Source organism: Meleagris gallopavo, chromosome 3 (genome assembly GCF_905368555.1).
Source record: "Meleagris gallopavo chromosome 3, MGAL_WU_HG_1.1, whole genome shotgun sequence".
Taxonomy (NCBI): Eukaryota; Metazoa; Chordata; class Aves; order Galliformes; family Phasianidae; genus Meleagris; species Meleagris gallopavo.
In genome coordinates this window covers 29,507,582-29,526,635 of record NC_139406.1, presented here as the reverse complement: position 1 = coordinate 29,526,635, position 19,054 = coordinate 29,507,582, and the positions used below count along the sequence as shown (strand labels likewise).

At 36.8% G+C, this 19,054-nt stretch overlaps 1 long non-coding RNA gene across 1 annotated transcript; it reads right to left on the bottom strand.

The window, feature by feature from the left end:
- Positions 1-4,560: 4,560 nt before the first annotated feature.
- Positions 4,561-11,661, bottom strand: LOC104910181 (uncharacterized). The gene is made up of 4 exons (XR_002113165.3): positions 10,805-11,661; positions 10,587-10,674; positions 9,470-9,571; positions 4,561-8,181 (listed from the first exon to the last, which is right to left on the bottom strand). It is a non-coding gene; the product is annotated as an uncharacterized LOC104910181 (long non-coding RNA).
- Between the last annotated feature and the right edge of the window lie 7,393 nt (positions 11,662-19,054).

The following is a 19,054-nucleotide window of genomic DNA, read 5'->3' as shown; positions in this document are numbered from 1 at the left end:
TGAGTGGAGAAAACTTGAGCTGTAGAAGAATCACAGAGCATCAGGCTGAAGATGAGAAGTCATGAGAAAATGAAAGTGGCATCTACTCCCATTTATGGTCAACTAGTTAAAATCTAACTGTAGAAAAGTTCAGAGAATTTACTCCTGACCCAGAAAAGAGTAAATATAGGAAATAGCTGTTTGGGACCAAGAAAAGAGCTTGCTGAGGAACAGGATTTTATGCAGCCTGTTTTTGCTTTGTTAAAAAAAAAATAAAAAAATCTAAACATTGAGTCTCTTGGTAAATTTTAGTTCTGTTTGTGTAAAAGTAGATCTCTTCACAATGAATGTGCATGTTTTTATGGCCACTGACATTCTGCTTGTGAAGGAGGTCCCAAATAGATTGTCTAGATTGTCTCAAATATTCTTCAAAGAGGGAAAACTGGTGTGTTTAACCAGAGACTGATGTGCGTTGTTTTCCTTGTTGCTCTATCTCTTTCCCACTTTCTTATGAAGTGTTATCCTCTCTCTTGCTTCCTCTGGAAGTGCTATTCAGTCCCTAAACCCTTGATCCTGGTAAGCTTTACTTGCTGTAAGATCATTCTTGCTCACCAGCACAGATTTTCCCAGGCCCTTTGTTTTAGTCAAAATATTTGCAGAAAAGCTGACCAGACTTCACTTCTGGCTCCCTTTTACCTCACATGACCTTAATTAGTACCTAATTATACTCTTCTTAGTGGCACAATGTGATGAAGGTAATTTGTGTGCCATTTTCCACGTTTGTTTTCCATTAGAGAAACTCAGAAATACTAAAAGACCTCCAAATAAAACCGTATAATTTTAGAAGGGAGAAGACCAAGAATCCTTTAAATCACATATGTACATGTAAGCTGTTGCATATGGATGCATTTAAGATTCTAGAGGGCTAGGCACTTCTTTTCAATTCAAGTGTTACTATGGCAACAGCAGTACTTAGTCTGGTCTGCTTTGTCATTTTGACATTCTTGCTTTGATAGATTAAAGCCTTTTTAATTTTTTTTTTAAATCATTTTATTCCATATATCAGTTTACTTTGCTAATAGCAAAAATGGAGTATTAAGCCAGATTCTGCTCAGGTTGGAGAGGTGCAAGCTTGTTCTCAACTGAAACATTGTACAGCGTTATTGGTATCAAAATTTAGTCTATCTACGTTATAGTGGGAAACTTTTCTTTGGAAGATTAGCTCTTATCCTGAAAGGAGCAGCAGCAGAGACACAAAAATAAATTGATTCATTGGGTTTTCCAGAAAATAGGTTTATCTCAGCAAAGCTCAGTCCTGTTCCCAGTTCTCTGCAGAATAGAAAATATTTTTTGAAGACTCAATTGAAAATACTATTTGATGTCATGACTGGATGCTATCACACTCACTTCTTCCTAAATTAGAGCTTACAGATATTCAGAGATCTGACTAAACAATTTGGAAAGCAAACAGACACCGCATGGCAGAACTTGGTGATTAACCTAGAGAATAACAATTTGACATGGAAATGATGTTGATGAAAACATTAAAAACTGGTGATACTTGCCTAAAATACTTTTTTTTTTTTTTTTTTTTAAGAGCTAAGTTAATACAAAATAAAGTTATGCAATCAGAACTTAGAGGAATGGAGTAAAATAATTTTTAATATATTAATTTTACTCAATTAATTACAGAGATTTTTTTTTTAAGTTGCCTGTGGTGACTGTAATAAGCAATCCTCCCATTCTGTTATGGCTTAGCTTTCTCCTGGAACACAGAGTAGGCTATGGAGAAATACTAGAATTTTGCATTCAATTCAACTGATTGTAACTAACAGTTCTGAGCAGATATGTGACTCTTTACAGTTTACCAAATTAAAAAAAAATCTCTAATCATGGCACAGGGAGAGGCATTTGTGAACACATCAAAATAATTCTTGTATATGCGATGTAATGCAATTTCAAAACCTTTTATTGATAATGTGGTAAATCTGCTCATGTTTATGGCAGGGCATTTAAAGTACATAATACAGTATAGGAAACAGGTGGGACAGTAATTTAATATGCTTAGTGGAATACTTCGAGATCAGAAGAGGCCACTGAGAGTCTTCAACCATATACTGAGCTTGTGCTTAGTATCTAATGTGTTTTGAATTGAAGGATGTTTTTAAAGACAGCTATAAAAGAGGCAAAAAAGAATGCTTTCATTTTCAAAAAAAAGGCACCATCATTGCATGATCTTGGTAGCACTGAGGAAATGTTCCAAGATTTGGGTTAAGTTTATAGAATGGTAGGTAGAACATTTAGCCATGCAGTTCACATTAACACTGATGAGCATTGAGTGGAGCAGTCACCTTCCAACTTACTGGAAAATTAACACTTTAATTGGAAAAATTATATTGATGTCTTAAGATATCAAATGGTAAATTATTAACTTGATGGTTGAGGAGCTGTATGCCAAATCAGTGTTTAAAAACAGTAAAACAGTGAGAGCTGTAAGTTCAATTCCCTGCTGCTGTACCAGTGCCTTTGAAACAATGATGGAATCTAAGTTTTTTGTTTGACAAAATAATATATTTATTAACATATATATAATAATATGTGTCAATATTATTATTATTTTATAATAAATATAAAATATTTATTAAAACATATATAGAGAGAAACAAACAAAACAAAACCTACCAACCAACTAAACAAAACCAGAAATACTTTTAGCTTTTCAGATGTGGTTGCATGGAATAGTAACTACTGGATAAGTGCTGTGAATGAGATGCAATGCTACTGCTGCCTTCCAAGGCAATATGCTTCCTTTCCCACCAGGTATTTTCCTTCACTCTTAGTCTATACCCCCTTACCAGTGTTCCTACACTAATGACGGCCAGATTAAGGTCTCATTTAGAGAGAAATGTAATGTCTTTAATTGAAGAAATACATTGCTTTTTTTTCTTTTTATTTTGAAGAGTGTTTCCTTCATTTGCAGTTACACTGTTAGTAGCTGCCTAAAGATGACATGGGATTCCTTTTTAATTGTCCTTCATTTCCTTCTAATTCAAACTCTTTCTGTTTGTTTACCCAAGGCTCTAATCAACATCCTAACCATCAGCTAAGAGATACAGCATCTCAATCAACATCCCCCATTTAAAGGGGAAACAGATCTATCAGCAGTCACTGACTAATTTCTTATTTCCTGTCAGGAATTCAAAAAGATCTTTATAATATAATCTGCTCTATGAAAGAATAGCTGAGGTGTAGGTGTTGTAATTCAGTCACTACCCCACCACAAGGTGGGAAATGTCAAAGGATGGCAACCAGCCAGGTCCATATCTCTACCCCACTCATTGCTGTATCACTCGTAGGCTTAACATGAACTTTCCCAGAGCTCACCCATCATCATGGACTGATGGGCACAGAGCAAACTCACACAAACAACACACAGCATATCTAGAGTTACGTTGACTTTTCTCACCTTATACTTGTAGCTACAATTCAGATAGGTCAGGACTTCCTGGATCTAACTGTATTATATTCTTAGAATTCACTCCTGATCTTCAATGACCCCCTTTAGATAGCGACCTTTGCTGTGTTATACAAACCACTTATGGTACTTCAAAAATGCCTGCATGTTCCCATCTGGATGTAAAAATGCATCTTGTTACATCTCACATGTGTTTGCATGGTATCTGCTAACTGTAAGCTGGCTTACACTAGCTCAGAATTTGTTGAATAGTCATAATTTTTATGGCTCACAATACAATAATCATGTGTTGTGTGCTCTCTCAACACAAATGGTCAAATGGTCTGGATAGGGCTGTGGGAAGCTGGAGACCAGCCTTGCTGTGCAAAGTCTGGTCCATCTGAAGCCAGCTTGATGCACACACACATCAACTGCTGGAGTTTCAGATTTAGACTGAAAATAAGGAGCAAAAAGGGGGAAAAAATAACAAACAATCAGAAGTTTAAATCTGAGGAAAAGGTTCATTTTCAAAATGACATATCCTATTGCCAAACAGGATGTTCTAATGCTGCTCTTGTGCTGAACGCTGTGAAACATCAAGCAAGTAGCTTTACGATAACATGGGTGGATCTAATTGTTCCCATATGAACATTTTAAAAGCATCATTATTCAATTAATACTTCATAATGTAAAAAAAGTAAAGTATTTCATCTAGTACTATGTCAAAGATCAGTTACTTGCTCTTGAGCATTGAGAGTGTATATACTGTAAGATGTAAGTCAACTTCTAGTTCCAAATGTCTCCTGGTTTAATAAATTGGAAATCTTGTACCTTTCATTATGAAGACTATACAAAATGCCAAGGGAGAGGAAATATATATATACAAATAAAATTATCCTGATATACAACAAAGAGGGAGGGAAATAAAAGAAAATCATATTTCAGGATTGTTCTGAGCTTCAGAAATGAAATGAGTCATATTGAAGAAGTTATAGGATTAGTGCAGTAAAGTGATTTTAAAGGACAAACTCCATGTTTTCTTGAGTTTGAGCTGTTAAAATATGCCTTCTCATACCAAGCGTAACCAAAACTGTAATAAGCCCATATATTAGAAACATGAAAAGGAATTAACATGAATTTTCAACTGTTTATGTCAATGATGCAACATCTACAAATCACAGCAGAAAAATAACTTCTTGTAGCAGTTCTTATTCTACATGACATTTCAGATAGAGTAACATTCAGCTAAACTTGTGGACGACTGGTGGACGACAGGTTGGCCATGAGCCAGCAATGTGCCATCGTGGCCAAAAAGGCCAATGGCATTCTGGGGTACATTAAGAAGAGCGTGTCCAGCAGGTCGAGGGAGGTGATCCTCCCCCTCTACTCTGCCCTGGTAAGGCCTCATCTGGAGTACTGTGTCCAGTTCTGGGCTCTCCAGTTCAAAAAAGACAGGGATCTCTTGGAAAGAGTCCAGCGGAGGGCCACAAAGATGGTGAAGGGCCTGGAGCATCTCCCCTGTGAAGAAAGGCTAAGTGAACTGAGCTATGCTAGTGAATGATAAAGGTTATAGCTGTCTATATTTCCCAGTAGAACTGCAGCAGTGGCAGTATTGGCTCTGTGGTCTCCATTTAAGTGCAACAAAGACCTTGCGGGTTAAAAACTACCCTGGGATTCCAGATTTCTGCATTCAGTGCTTGGTTCTGTCACCAGTGTAATGTGTTACACAGAGCCGATATACTCCATATTTTCTAACCATTATTTGAAAATAGTATAAATATTTCTCTATGTCACTGTGGTGAGATTAAAAACAAAATAGTACATCCATCAGGAAAATGATGAGTAGAGAAACAGTCAAAAACAGTCAACAGAAACATAACTGAGTCCAAAGTTAATACTCATCTTTAGATGGATACAGACAGACACAGGTTCCCTGCAGCCTTTCTTACAGCTGTGACCTCTAAAGCAGATTCCTTGGTGTGCGTTCCTACCTGGGCAAATGCATTTGTGCACCTTGCCCTGAAGTTCATACATGCAGCTCACAGCAGTTCAGCTGAGAAGCACCAACAGCCCACACGTCTTACACCTGACTTTGCTTCTGGGAAAGTCCTGGGGGTCCATTCAAATGGCAACATAGGACAGAAGCCCGTAGGGGCTGACATGTCAGAGCAGCCCCTGAGATCTGACCATCATCTCACTGCTTCAGTATTCATAAGCAGAGAGCAGAATTTCTAGAGATCAATCCACTCTGTGGTTTCAATAGATGCAGGCATCTCTTGATTTGAACTGGCTTCCTTTAGAGGGATACAAAACCATATTAAAAATAAAGAAAAGAATGTAATCTTTCAGTTTTGTTTTTCCCCAACAATCCACACAGAAGGAAGAAAGACGACAGGTTCAAAAAGGTTGAGATCAACGAAGCAAAAGAAAAAAAAAAGATTTAGTCTTAAATCTAAGGTGAACATGAGTCAAGCAAATTAATGCTGAAAATAATAATAATTTAAAAAAGCAAAAAAACCCAAACCACTCCACAACCAACAAATATAAATCTAACTTGATTCCCCATGTGAATGGATAAACATCTTTATACTTATGCATACAGTATATCACTACCTCTTGTCCTCCTTGGTGCCTATCCCTAAGGAAGATTTATGTTTCTCAGAACTTTTGTTTTCTGCTCTGTGGTTTTATAATTTTCAGCTTTGCACTTTTGGGGGTTTCATTTAATTCTGATTTATTTTTCTTAAGTCACAACTCTGAATTCCTTGTAACAAGGCAACGTGTTTTTTTGATAAGTTATCAAAAATGTAATGGGAAAATTTTTATGTTTTAACCACAAGCAAGAAGCCAGACTTTTGTCTCTGTGGACAAAAAGTATGGGTCTAAACAGTCTTGAAGAAACATTTATTTTCTTCTTCGAGACAATCTAATGTCAACAGTGTGAAAATTAGCTGATGTTTCGAGGACATATTTTCACGTTTCTCTCTGTCAAGCAACTGCACCATGCCCCTATCAAAACTACAGACTAAAGACATATATGCTAACTGTCCTGCTAGTAGATTTGGGTTTTAGTTTTTGAAACCTCTGACTCTGCAGATGTGCCAATAGATATACAATTTCTGTCCTTCCATTGACTGTATCGGTATGAATTCAGCTGTGTATCACCCAAGGCAATAGAATCACAGAATTAGAACCATTTGAGTTGGAAGGGACCTTTAAAGGTTATCCAGTCCTACTCTCCTGCAGTGAACAGTGACAATAGAGTTTAAGGTACCTGGGAAAATATCAATTTCATGACATGTCATGTTCAGTACAGAGACTATGATAAGCAATTACTAAGTTCTTTTTTATTGTGCTCAATTTTATTTGAGTTCCAGACATTTCTAACTCTGAACCAAGGTCAGGGTGTTGATAAGTGCTGCCTGTGTTCAGGATTTTTTGTGTCACCCCAAAAAGACTCATGCAACACAAAAAGAACAGTGCTCTTTGGTTCTCCACCACAGCCTAGGATGAACTCAAAGCAGAACAGAGAAAAAAAATATATTGGACTTTTCTTCTTTTAATAATCAGAGTGCATTTCGTTGCATTTCAAACATTTCCTAATTCAACACTTCTCTTGTATATTTCAGTTTAAATTGAAAATTTGTCCTTTAAACTCAAATCTCCATAGTATGGACAACTTACCATGTATAGTCCTCAACACATTTCAAAATGGAAACTCTATTTTTGGGCCAAACTGTCTGGCAAACAAATCTGTATTGCACCTGAGTAGACAATTTCCTCCTGTCGATGTCTGTCTGCATCTCTGTTGCAGTAAAGCTGGTACTGTAAATCATATAAACACATGTCAAAGACTTGTGTTTATATGATTTACAGTATATATATATATATGCGTATATATATATATACACACACAGTATATCTATATGCACACACTCCTTCGTTATTTTAAAGGAGTAAATACTGTTTTTTTGTACTATCACTGGATGTAATATCAAGTCTCTGATAGAAACTGAAAAGAGTGGCACCTGGTGTAACTCATGGTGAGTAGTGATGTTGGATTGCTATCTCTAACGATAGAAATTGCTTGAGTTTCAGTTGATAAAGACTTGAACTCCTTTACAATATACTATATAATAATCACAGAAAACAGTTCTGAAAGCAAACACAATTCTAAATATGTTGTGTTAATAAAAAATAAGTCACTCTTGTAAGACTTATATGATTGTTAGAAAAAAAAAAATAGAATGATTACCATTCTGTCAAGTTCTTGAAGAAAACAGCATGCACTACAGTGGTGGAGAGCAGATGATCCACTGCTTCTCTCTGGTCAGAGAAGTGCTCCTTTCTTGGGACACTTGAGGGACATAAGCCTTTCTTAACATTAATTTAACTGCTTGTTAGAATCGACCAATACTCTCTAGCTTCTCAAGTTATTCCTAACATATAAAATGAGGATTTGTAGGTGGATTTTTTTAATACTTTAAAAATGAGACTCCTTATGTAGTGATGGCACAGAATGTTCCCTTACACTTCGGATGGTAGCAAAGAAAGCAGAGCTGCCCTATGGCCTGAAGGATGATCAAAGTTCTGAAAGGAGCTATCTTCTGGATGAATGCTTCTTACAAATACTTCCCTTGTTATGTTGCTGTGCAACCCGATTTCCAGATGGGTTGTGTCATAGCAGCAAAAATATGTGGCTGTGGACTCCAAATGTTGACATTCTAGCTCTTCTGCTAGTGAGATTGCTGGGGAAAGAGTACATACATATGGTTGAGTTCCAAAGCAAGCTACTGTGTTTGAATGATTTGCTTCTGCAGAATTAAAACATTGCTCTGTTGTACAACCTTAATTAATTCTACAGTAATTACAATTCTTCAAGGCCAAGCCAGACATCACTAGTGTCTTTCTTCTTCTTGGCCTAACAGCCTACTAAGTGGTTTCTAGTATTGATCTACATTGCATATTTTCTTTGGAGAAAAGTACACTGATAATCTCTGAAAATATTTTCAATGTTACTGTAACTCAAAAGTGGATGTAAAGGAATAACATTTTTTAAATGTGAAATTTCTTGTGTAGTATCCCACGTTATTTACTTTCATCTCTTCAGCTACAGCCTGCATTAAAAAAGGGAAGACTTGTTTATCTGTTTCACTTATACGGACTCTGGCATATCTAAGTTTTCAAGAATCCATCATTGAGAGAAACAAAAGGAATTTAAACTATTGGAAGAAAACAAAAATAGAAAGCTGTGTTACTATGGAGCCTGACTCCTAACAGAAGCAAGGAAGTTAGAGGTGAGACTAAATCAGTTCTTTAACCTTAAGTATATCAAAAGAAATAGGAGCCAGTGTCAGTTGTGATTTGGCACTAATAACATTCCGCACAATCTACCTTGATTCTTCCACATGCAGCTTCAGCTTTGGGATGAATGTGTTCTCATTTGAAATACTGTCTGGGAGACAGTCAGTTTGGAAGGTGATTTTTCTGTGTGCGTTTTGTAGCCTTTCAATTATTTGAATTCTATTATTATTCTATTGTCTAATTGACTTTTGTACAGTAGCATTCAAAAGAGAAAAGTTTTAAAACAGTTGAATCTGATGTTCTTTTGTACCTATCATCACACCACTGTATATGTGAAATCTCAATACTAGAATATGGCACAGAATCAATGAAACATTTACAGTGCTTGCTCTATCTTTGGAGATTTGAGACACGTACAGAGCCATATGTACTCCATTATTCCTTTTCTTTTTTTCTTTTTTTTTTTTTTTTGGATAAGTGTAAGTCTGCCTTTCTTCTAACCATATCCTAATAAAATCTCCTGTAGACATAAAGCTTATCTGTACACTAGGATATAAGCATGTTTAAGGACATTTACATACAGAAGCAAGTATACCAGATAGTATGTGAGACAGACTTCAAATGAGTCTTCACCTCATCAAGTGCAACATATGGCTGATTTGCAGCACAAAACAGCCGGTCCAAATTTGGGAAGTTTATTTTTCCAGAGCTTCCACCATCTCTGCCACTTACATGCTTTCCCTTGATGACATCGCCCACAGGAAAAAATATTATGGTTTCTTAGCATGAAGAGAATAGTCTTCAAATACTTAGTGGAATACATCATCTTCATCTCTGCAGTAAAAAATAATAATAATGTATTTCATTTGTAGGAATCAAGGTAAGTTAGTTATTAACACCGCAAGCAAGGCCACCAAAGCTCCAGGAAAACTTTTTTAGAAGGCTCTAAATTATGGGGAGACATGAGAACAGGTTAGAAGGTGCTGCTTCAGGAATGGTTTTGAAAATTAAGTCGAGCTCTGGGGATTTGGTGTCTACAGTTCTACAGAACAGTGTTTCTGATGCATTTTAAATTACATCTCCAACTTTTTTTTCCCTGCTTTAGGTATCAGTTAGAATTAATTAGTGCATCTCTCATTTGTGATGAAAGTATCAACAAAATGAGAGACTGACAACTATTTCTGTCTGCTTTCTCAAGGTCTTCTAGGAAAGATAACCTTGGCCTGTCTTTGAACTCAGTACAAAGCTTATAGCAGGTTTAAATGGGAGTGATATTTTGTCTGTTCTTCAGAATTTCATTCACTTTAAAGAAACAGTGCAAATAATTGAGAGAATAGGTTTGCTGAGGTATATCTGGTCAACCCCACCCCAAGAGCTTCCCTCACAGCTTTGAAGATATAATGTGCAAGTGCAGAGCAAGTTTCTAGAAACTGCTGGCAAAGGGCTTTAGTGTATTTTTTTCTTTTACATGGGCTTATTATGAATTTTGCACGTAACTTGTGACCTGCTGTTTCCCTTCATGGCAAGCAACCAAAGGGAATGTAGGCCCTTAATGAAAAACAATCCATTTTGCAAATGGATTTCAGAGCAACTTTGACAGACAGCAGGATTCTAAGTGTTAATGCTGTGAAGATGCCCAGGAAACATACCCTGCTACATATTTTTGGGTGTTAAGTACTTTAAAAAAGGAGACGTTTTGGCTATCATTAGGTATGAACCATAATGAGGTTGTTCCTGTGATTTGTTGCTAGACAGCACACTAAAGCTGTTCAGTGAGATTATCTGAATAACTGTGTCGTTAGGAAGCAGCTGCTGACCAGATGTTCTACAGCCATTACAGCATACTTACAGGTAGTTAAACTTCTTTTTCAGCCACAAAAATGCAGAGTACAGATAGGTTTGAAATCTGGATTCAGCTAGCCTCTTACAATTGCCTTCTAAAACAACAAAGAAGTAAAAAGAAAAAGAAGTTCTACATCAAAGTATTTACAAACAATCACATTCAAACTTGAATGTATGCTAATACTTTTGAATATGTTATGAGGATACCTCTCATGATGTACTTGCCTCTGTGAATATAGAACTGCTCATCCTATGATCACTCTCCTGTGATTCCAGAAATATCTGACTGCAACACTAGGATTCGTTCTCTTTATTTTGTGGGAAAAAAAAAGAGCACGAATGAACAAACAAATAAAAACAAGCAAGTCAAATCAAAACCAAACAAAAATTCTAGGAAAATACTGAACATGTATTGAACCCCATCCCCGGAAACTTTGAAGGTGAGGTTGGATCAGGCTATGGGCACCCTGATCTAGATATGCCTGCCCCTTTTCATTGCACAGGAGCTGGACTAGATGACCTTTAAAGATCCCTTCCAACTCTAAGGATTCTATAATTCTATGATACAAGTTACCTTGATACAGCAAAAAGAAGGGCCAATGTCAATGCAAGGCCAAATTTCTTAGGGCATCATTGAGTTGAGTTTTGAATATCATATTTTAAAAATATAAATATTTGAACAACATATTTTAAAATCTCTCTGGGCAACCCACTTAAATGTGTGATCATTCTTATCATCATTATCTTTCTTAATATCTAATCAGAATTTCCCATGTTGTTTCTTGCCCTGTGTCCTGTCAGTGTTCCCTTCCAAGAACAGTCTGGCTCAAATGCAAACAGCTATAGGTTTTACAAGCATCTAGTTCAGAAACACAGTTAGGTCAAGACCACTGGATACAACAGAACTAACATTAGGAAATTGCTTTGTTACCTCTTTATCCTTACAGAAGCCTAGAAATAGAAAATCAACAATCAGATTGGGAAGTTCCAGGACTAGGGATAGATTTTTAAAAATCCATTTCAGAAGTAACTCAGTACTCAGTATGAAAAAGAAAAATAGCTAGAAGGGTAAGAATTCTTCGTGAGAAATAGTTTTGAATGCTCACTGTGGTGTCCCACTGCAACTGTTGCACCAGAGATGGGTCCATGAGCTCCTCTTAGTCTTGGGGCAGATCCACTTCCACGCAGTTGACATCTTTGTGGGGAGGGTTACCACAACTATCTTCCTCCAATCTCCAACAGTTTTTGGTAATCATTGGACATACAGAATTTTCACAGAAAATGCATGCATTGGTAAATAACATTATCACCATTTTCATACTGCCAGGAAAAAAGAAAACAATGTAAAATGAATGAATGTAAAATGTAATGGGAAATCATGGACCTCAATCATGTAGAGCCCTATCTCTACGTATGCAAGAAAACAGGACATACTCCCGTTCACAACTTTGGTTCCATAGAAGTCTGTCTTGCAACTAGTCATGGAGTAAGGATGTGCCTTTCTGCTGCTCAAGTTTCATTCCAGTCTAAAAACAAAGAAACAAACAAACAAAAACAACACCCCAAAACCTTCAAAAAAACCAGACTCTATACAATGTATTAATTTTCTGTCACACTGTGTTAAGTCAGTAGTATTATCTGTGGATCTGCCTCAGCTACCTTGTCCTCTTCAATGCGTACTTACTTGCAAAACTGTTGTCTGCAATTAGTGTTGGTACGTTAGCATGAATAGGAATCCATCTTTGAGCTAGCACAAAAATCAGCTCACATGCTTGTCATTGGTTACTGCCATCCAAAGAGTTAAAGTAAAATTAGACATTGGCACTATGGACAATCCTACTAAAAGTAGGTGCTTCTGTTTCAAAACTGTCAGATTGCAGCAGAATACTTCAGAGGACATGTATCTGTTTACATGCTGAGGACACTTCACTGAGAACATCCATCTGTTGACTGGGGAAATAGCAAGGACATCTTTCAATGCAGTTACACAAACGTTGGAAAGCTACATCTTTTTTTTTTTTTTTAATTTTTATTTTTTACCTTCATTTTCTTCTGTCAAAATAACAGAAGAAGAACATTATAGTATATCTGTACAGAAGAAGGAATTATAGTATATCTGTACATTTGGAAGTGCATATGCATACTCTTCAGCATTCTTTTCCTAAGTACTCTTACCGCTCTCAGTGAGAGTTTTAATAACAAATTAGAAAGACACAACAAAGTTTTCAGAAGATCAACAATCCCCAGTCAGAGAATATCACAATACATCTGTAATTAAAAAAAAGATTCCTGAATAGCTTTCAGGCATGTGCTATGCCCCATAGTTCAGGGACCTGAGGTTCCCTGTATACCTAGCACAAAAAGAGAAGACAGTAGAATGACTTGCCCTCTGCTCTGAATTGCATCAGATAGAACGACTGTTTTTGAAGTCCCTGCTTACTTTCACAGCGATTACTGTTGCAGAAATGCTTGGTATTTCCTCTCCAGCTAGCCTGGGGTGCAAACAGTTCTTTCAGTCTTCTGCATTGCTACTAATGGAATGGGTATATTGCATTTCAGAAGAGACTGCAGATGAGAACATTGAGACAAGACTATGAACAGGTGCATGGTGTAGGTTAGGGACCAGTGACTGGCATTTCTCCCTGCAATGGGCAAAAGCTGCAACTCCACTTAAGCCTGATCTGAAATTGTCGAAGAAGTGCAGATGCAAGCTGTGACTTGTTGCAGCAGGTTGTCTTTAGAACCTCTTTAGACATCACTATGAACATGATAAAGTCTCCCTCAAAGCTTGTAAAGAGTACATATCTGTATTAAGGGAAGCTATTGATTGTCAAGCTTTAATGCAAGGAGCACATATACTCAAAATGTCTTTATACTACAAGTAACTAACAGTAAAAGCTAATTAAAGACTTGTGTTATCTGAACAGGTTTTCAGTAGTAACTAAAGAAAATTGTCAGAGGAATTATCATGTAAAAGGTGTAATCAAGTAAAATAATTCAACTTCAAAATCTTTCATAGTAGTTGTATTTTTGGTGGACTTTCATAGGAGTTTGAGGTGAGTGCTTCCAAGGCTGCAAAGGCAAAAATGCTTCCTCCTAGTAGTTTTTCAAAGTGAAATCTTATGTCACTAAGTACTGATGCAATCATGCTCAATGGACAGCTCAGAAACACATGGTCAAGTTAACTTTTGAGTTAGGTTCCCTAATACTTGAGAAACTTGAGTTTACAAATAATGTATGTTGGGCAACTTTAAGATTCATAGCTGAGCAATTGTGCCACTGAGGTGACAAATTTCCTGGGAAACACCTTCAGTAACAGGAGAGGAAATGAATCATACAGCTAGTGTGACCAGAAGTTACAATGGGAGTTACATCCCAGCATTGTTCCAGAAACTCCTTCCGTTTCTTGGTATACTGCAGTTAGTAACACCAGTGGTTTCATTACAGACAAGGTTTTCTAAAGGGATAGCAAAAGATATTAAAACAGAATCTGCTTAGAGGTCACAGCAATTTAGATCAATAATCTGCAAGAAGCACCCTTAGCTATGGCAGAATAAAAACAAACCCAGCAAGATGCTTTAAAAACATCAAAAAGGGCATGCGCATTTATATCTAACATTAACCTAGTTCTCACTATGTTTATGTTTACCTCATCATCTGCTTGTAACAGTCCTTTTTTTCTACATATGGGCCCCTGCGGGTCTTGAAATCAGTATGACTTCCTGCTCCAGCAACCAGCTCCTCTCTGGAACGAGGGAGTCCTTTTGTTTTTGTCAGTTCTTGGGCTTTTGCCCTTCTAGACAAAACCAGTCCAACAGTCTCAGCAGGAAACCATGCCAGCACTCTCAGAGCCAGTTGGTCTTCTATTATCCTTATTGCTGTGGAATGACTTATCTTGAGTCACTGTTTCCTTATAGACTCTTTTTAGACTAGATCAGTATACTCATACAAGTGACTATCCTATAATAAGGTCACCAGTTTACTTGTACTTTAGTATGGCCCACTCAATATCCATCACAATTGTTAACAACTTGTCTGATTTCTGTCATTGCAGAAATGACAGAAGTTCATTCAACAGTTTTTGCCTTAGGTTCATAACTTCTTGGCTGAACTAAAAAATTTCTTTTAGAGAGATATTAAAGGAAGCTTAAAAAAAATTGGAAAATATGATCAAATACTTAACAAAAACAACATGTAATGAAATAAAGAAATGCAACCAGAAGAAGATGAAAGACTGGGCAGCCATTCTCTTCAAGAGATGAGAATATGACATTTGAGACAATAAATAATATCAGTAAACAATTTGAACAACAAAGTAATAAAAAGGATCAGGAAGAATGCCCTGGAGATCATCTTTATCATATCTGGTTTCAACATCAATTACTGAATGTGCTTGCGTTACTCACTGCTGTCCTAAAGCTGCCCTCTCCAAATAATACACAGTTCTGTGTAATCGAGTAATCCACCACATCCCCTTGTCTGCCCATTAAGCAGCTTAGAGTTTATTTAGTCTGTTAAACCTTCAAGATAAAAGGACTTTTCCTTAAATACTCAAAGCTTTTAGATACTGAAGGTCCAAGTGTTATCCATATACTAAGCCTAGAATATTCTTGGCCAAGGACACCCTCAGAATAGAATAAGGGTAATGGGAAGTTTTAGAAGGACAGGATGAGGCTGCTTACATTATATTGAAGAGTCTCTAGTTCTGGTCACTGGGCATTGTTCTTACAATACAGGCCTGCAAGATAATGAAGAAGGAGGAAAGGAAGGCAAAAGAGAACAACCTTCTGCTTGATTCTATCAGTTTCATTCAGAGGGAATAAAGAATATCTGGTGGCAGACTCCATTCTCAGGTATGGTTAAATATACTAAATCAGAGTTGGTCAGTAGTTCAATGAAATTAAAATAATATGGATCCAAGAACCAAAGATGATCATAAAAATAGGAAATTCCCACTGTTGTGCTTGGATATTTCTCCAACATTATGCTTTCTGGAGAGTTATTTTTTGCCTTTAACAGCAGAGTGCTTTCAATCCATGGTGGCAATACAGTGAGAAGCAGCAGCCTCCTACCTGAGAAATATTCCTCAGGTCATATGAAGAAGATGGCTGCCACATCTGAGAGTCATAAACTGAAAAGCACAATCCTAAACTTAATGAATGTCAAGACAGTTCAAAAGCATGTTATCATCAACAGAATAATAATAAGTATGTTTTGGACGGTCACGGTGGTCAAGAGTAGGTGAGACACTGTCAGGATTCACTGTCTGGTGGTCAGAGATGCTGATTTTCTGTAGAGATCATTTTGAGTGAGTGGGCAGATTGAATGGAAGATACCAAAGCAATCAACTTAATGAGCCAATTCATTGAATTCAGTTCTAAATCTGGATTCAGACCAGGTTGTCTTGCTTGCTCATGATCTACTTTCCTTCAAGCATGTCAAACAGCAGAAGCATTCGTGTGGAAAATTCAGAAATGAAAGGGTTTTCAAAGCAAGCAATAGACAAGAGACAGCAGGAATCTGGAATACATACCACGCTCACCCTTTTCCCTCCCCAGAAAAGTCTTTGTTCAGATTTCTTGTCTTGGGGCTTTCTCACTCCATGGAAACAAAACAAACTGGTCAGGAGGATGAGGGGCAGACACCACTGACCATTGCAATAGCACGTCCCCAGCTGGGGAACGATTCCCAGCCACCATTTCACATTTTCTGGACATTTCAGGGTACATTAATATATTTTCTTAAGGTTTTCTTAAGATTGGAAAAGTAGAACATCCAAAGTTTTCTAGGTCACTAAGAAAAGAATTTCTAGCAGAAAGAGATTTTGCTGTACTTACCATACTATAGCCTATACAAAACTGCAAATTCTCTAAGCCATGAGAGAAAACCTTCCAAAAGGTTTGTCTCACCCCTTATCTCTTCACAAATAAAGAAATTGCCAGAGAAATAAGAATATTAATAAAAACTGTCATTGAAGTACTGCTATGAACAAACAATAAGAACATTTTGTATTCAATGTGAAATATTGTAAGCTAGACTCCAGTAGTTCAATCAGGAAGATATGGAGATTGAACATAAGGACTTTAAGAGCAAGAGTTCCCTAGGTAGAAGAACTAAATCAGGGCCTTTGCTAGATCTGTGCATGTGTACAGTGTTTTTTTTTTGTTTTGTTTTTTGTTTTGTTCTTTAATTGGCATTCTTAAAATGAGTTTTTTTGTAGTGGGTTTCTGCATGGAAAGACAACCTGCTGCAACAAGTTAGGCCCAGGATGTATCTATCAGGATGCTTTCTCGTTCCGAGTGGAGAAGCTAAAGCTCTTGTTCAGTGATAAGCTCTGCAACGGCATTTTCAAGCCAAGAGAGTAAAATTCTAATGCTGGCTCCATCACCACTGTGCAGCTCTAATACAAGACTGGTAAGCAGAAACAGAAACTTGTTTTCAGCATGTGAGATTTTAACCCTGCATTTTGCTGTTAGCAAGCAATCACCATTAAAACAATTCTGCAATTGTGTGAGGACACTCTGATACTCCATGCATCTTTTAAGCTTTTACTTCTCTCTGATTTATGTCCTCCTCAAAACAGCAGAGTCACAAAATGTATAAATTTAACTGGCAGGCCTGCAAACTGATTGGACTGAAGAGCAGGTATTGATAGTGTTTATGATAGATGGTATGTATGTGGAGCTGTATTTGGAAAAAGTACACTGTGACTGCTGACATTTTTACAATTTCACATTTTGTCCCATAAATCTCCTAGTAGGTAAGTTCAAAGAATTTATTTTAAAACCTTGCTGTGTTCATTATTTACAACCATGATTTTTTTTGGGGGGGGGTGTGGAGGGGAGCAGTGTGATCTCTGTAACTGAATCCCTACATGCTCCTGTAAATCTGTAACACTTTCCAACGTTTGATTCTTAATTCTGAACATTCTAATGGCAGATAAAAACATATGAAATCACTATGATCACAAACAAATTATATTTGCAGGAATAACAGTTCTGTGTAATACTATTTTTGGTGTTTAAACTTGAAAAATTTGAGACAAATGAGAGACAAATTTGAGACAAAATTTAGAGAGAAAACAGTCAATGAAAACTTGGAGAGCTGTGAGAGCTGTTGGTTAGATAGTCAAATTTCCCAATTTTCCAATGAGGAAAGAGCAAAACCTTGGATAAAACCGCTTTTTTTTTTTTTTTTTTTTTACTAGTAAAGTGAAAGGTGATATATGATAAATGAGGAAAAACTGATGGAAGAAACAGAAAGGATGACTGGCAGAGCGAAGGACAATAAGAAAATTCACATTACCAGGCATCAATCTTTGCAAGAAGATGGCTCATTAGCAGTAAAATGTGTTAGTGCAGGAGTTCACAAGGAGGGAAGACAAAAGCATTGCACTAACTTTTATTTTCTGCTCTGGGAAAGAAGCAGAATAGATATTCTGCTAAGGAGTATTCAATAAGAAAGAAACTAGGAAAAAAGTCAGCAGGTCAGAATATCTTGTACATGAATCCTGAAAGTTTTGCTGGGGGATCTCTAGGCCAGGGCTACAAATTTTTAATAACGCTCTGAAAACTTGCAAGAATGCAGAATGCAAATGTTGTGCTGGAGTCAGGAAGGGTGAGTGGGATAACACAGGAGAGTGCTGCAGGCTTCTGCTAATCCCCTACAAAATAAATGGAAAAATTAATATGGTATGGCCCCAACTGGAGTTATTCAAGGACAGCAGTATAATTAATGTCCTATTTCTTTTCCTCCTAGGAAATAAGTTCATTTAAACAAACTTCAGATCAGTACTTGATGAGAAAACAAAATTGATTTATTCAAGTAACTAAATAGATGCATTAGGCATTCCAGAAGCTGTTTAACTCTTTAGAATACATTCAATGTCATTTTAATACAAATGGATGGTATAGAGCAACAGTAGAACACTTAATACTCATTAAGAACTTCTTTTCTGATATGCTGGATTACAACAGATTAAGGTATCAATGCAGCAATGGCTGCCACATTTATGGCAAAGCAAACTAAGTACTCTTCTGTAACAATGACAGTGGATGCAGTGGCTTAGTTTCCATCTTGCCATGCAAAGCAAATGCTTTGTCACTTTTTTTTCTTTTATTAAAATCCAGAAGTTACATCCTTCCTTCTGACATGTTTTTTCGCTTTCCTAATTTTTTTTTTTTTTTTTTTTTACTTGAGTTTTTGGGAGTCACATATACCCACAGCAAAATTTAGTGACCTGCTTGCTCCTGGCCAAAATATGATCTGCAGACTAAGAGGGGTGATAACACTTGCTATTTGATGACTCTCAGCTTCATAAAACCTCACCTAAGCCCTCCATCTTGTCTCTACTAGGTGCTCTAAGAAATGGTGATGATCTGAGGTGCCCTGTTTTTCAGAAGCCTCTTTAATCAGAGGTTAATCAAAAGTGCAGTATACTACAGTGTGAAATCACTTCTTTTAAAACTACTAGGT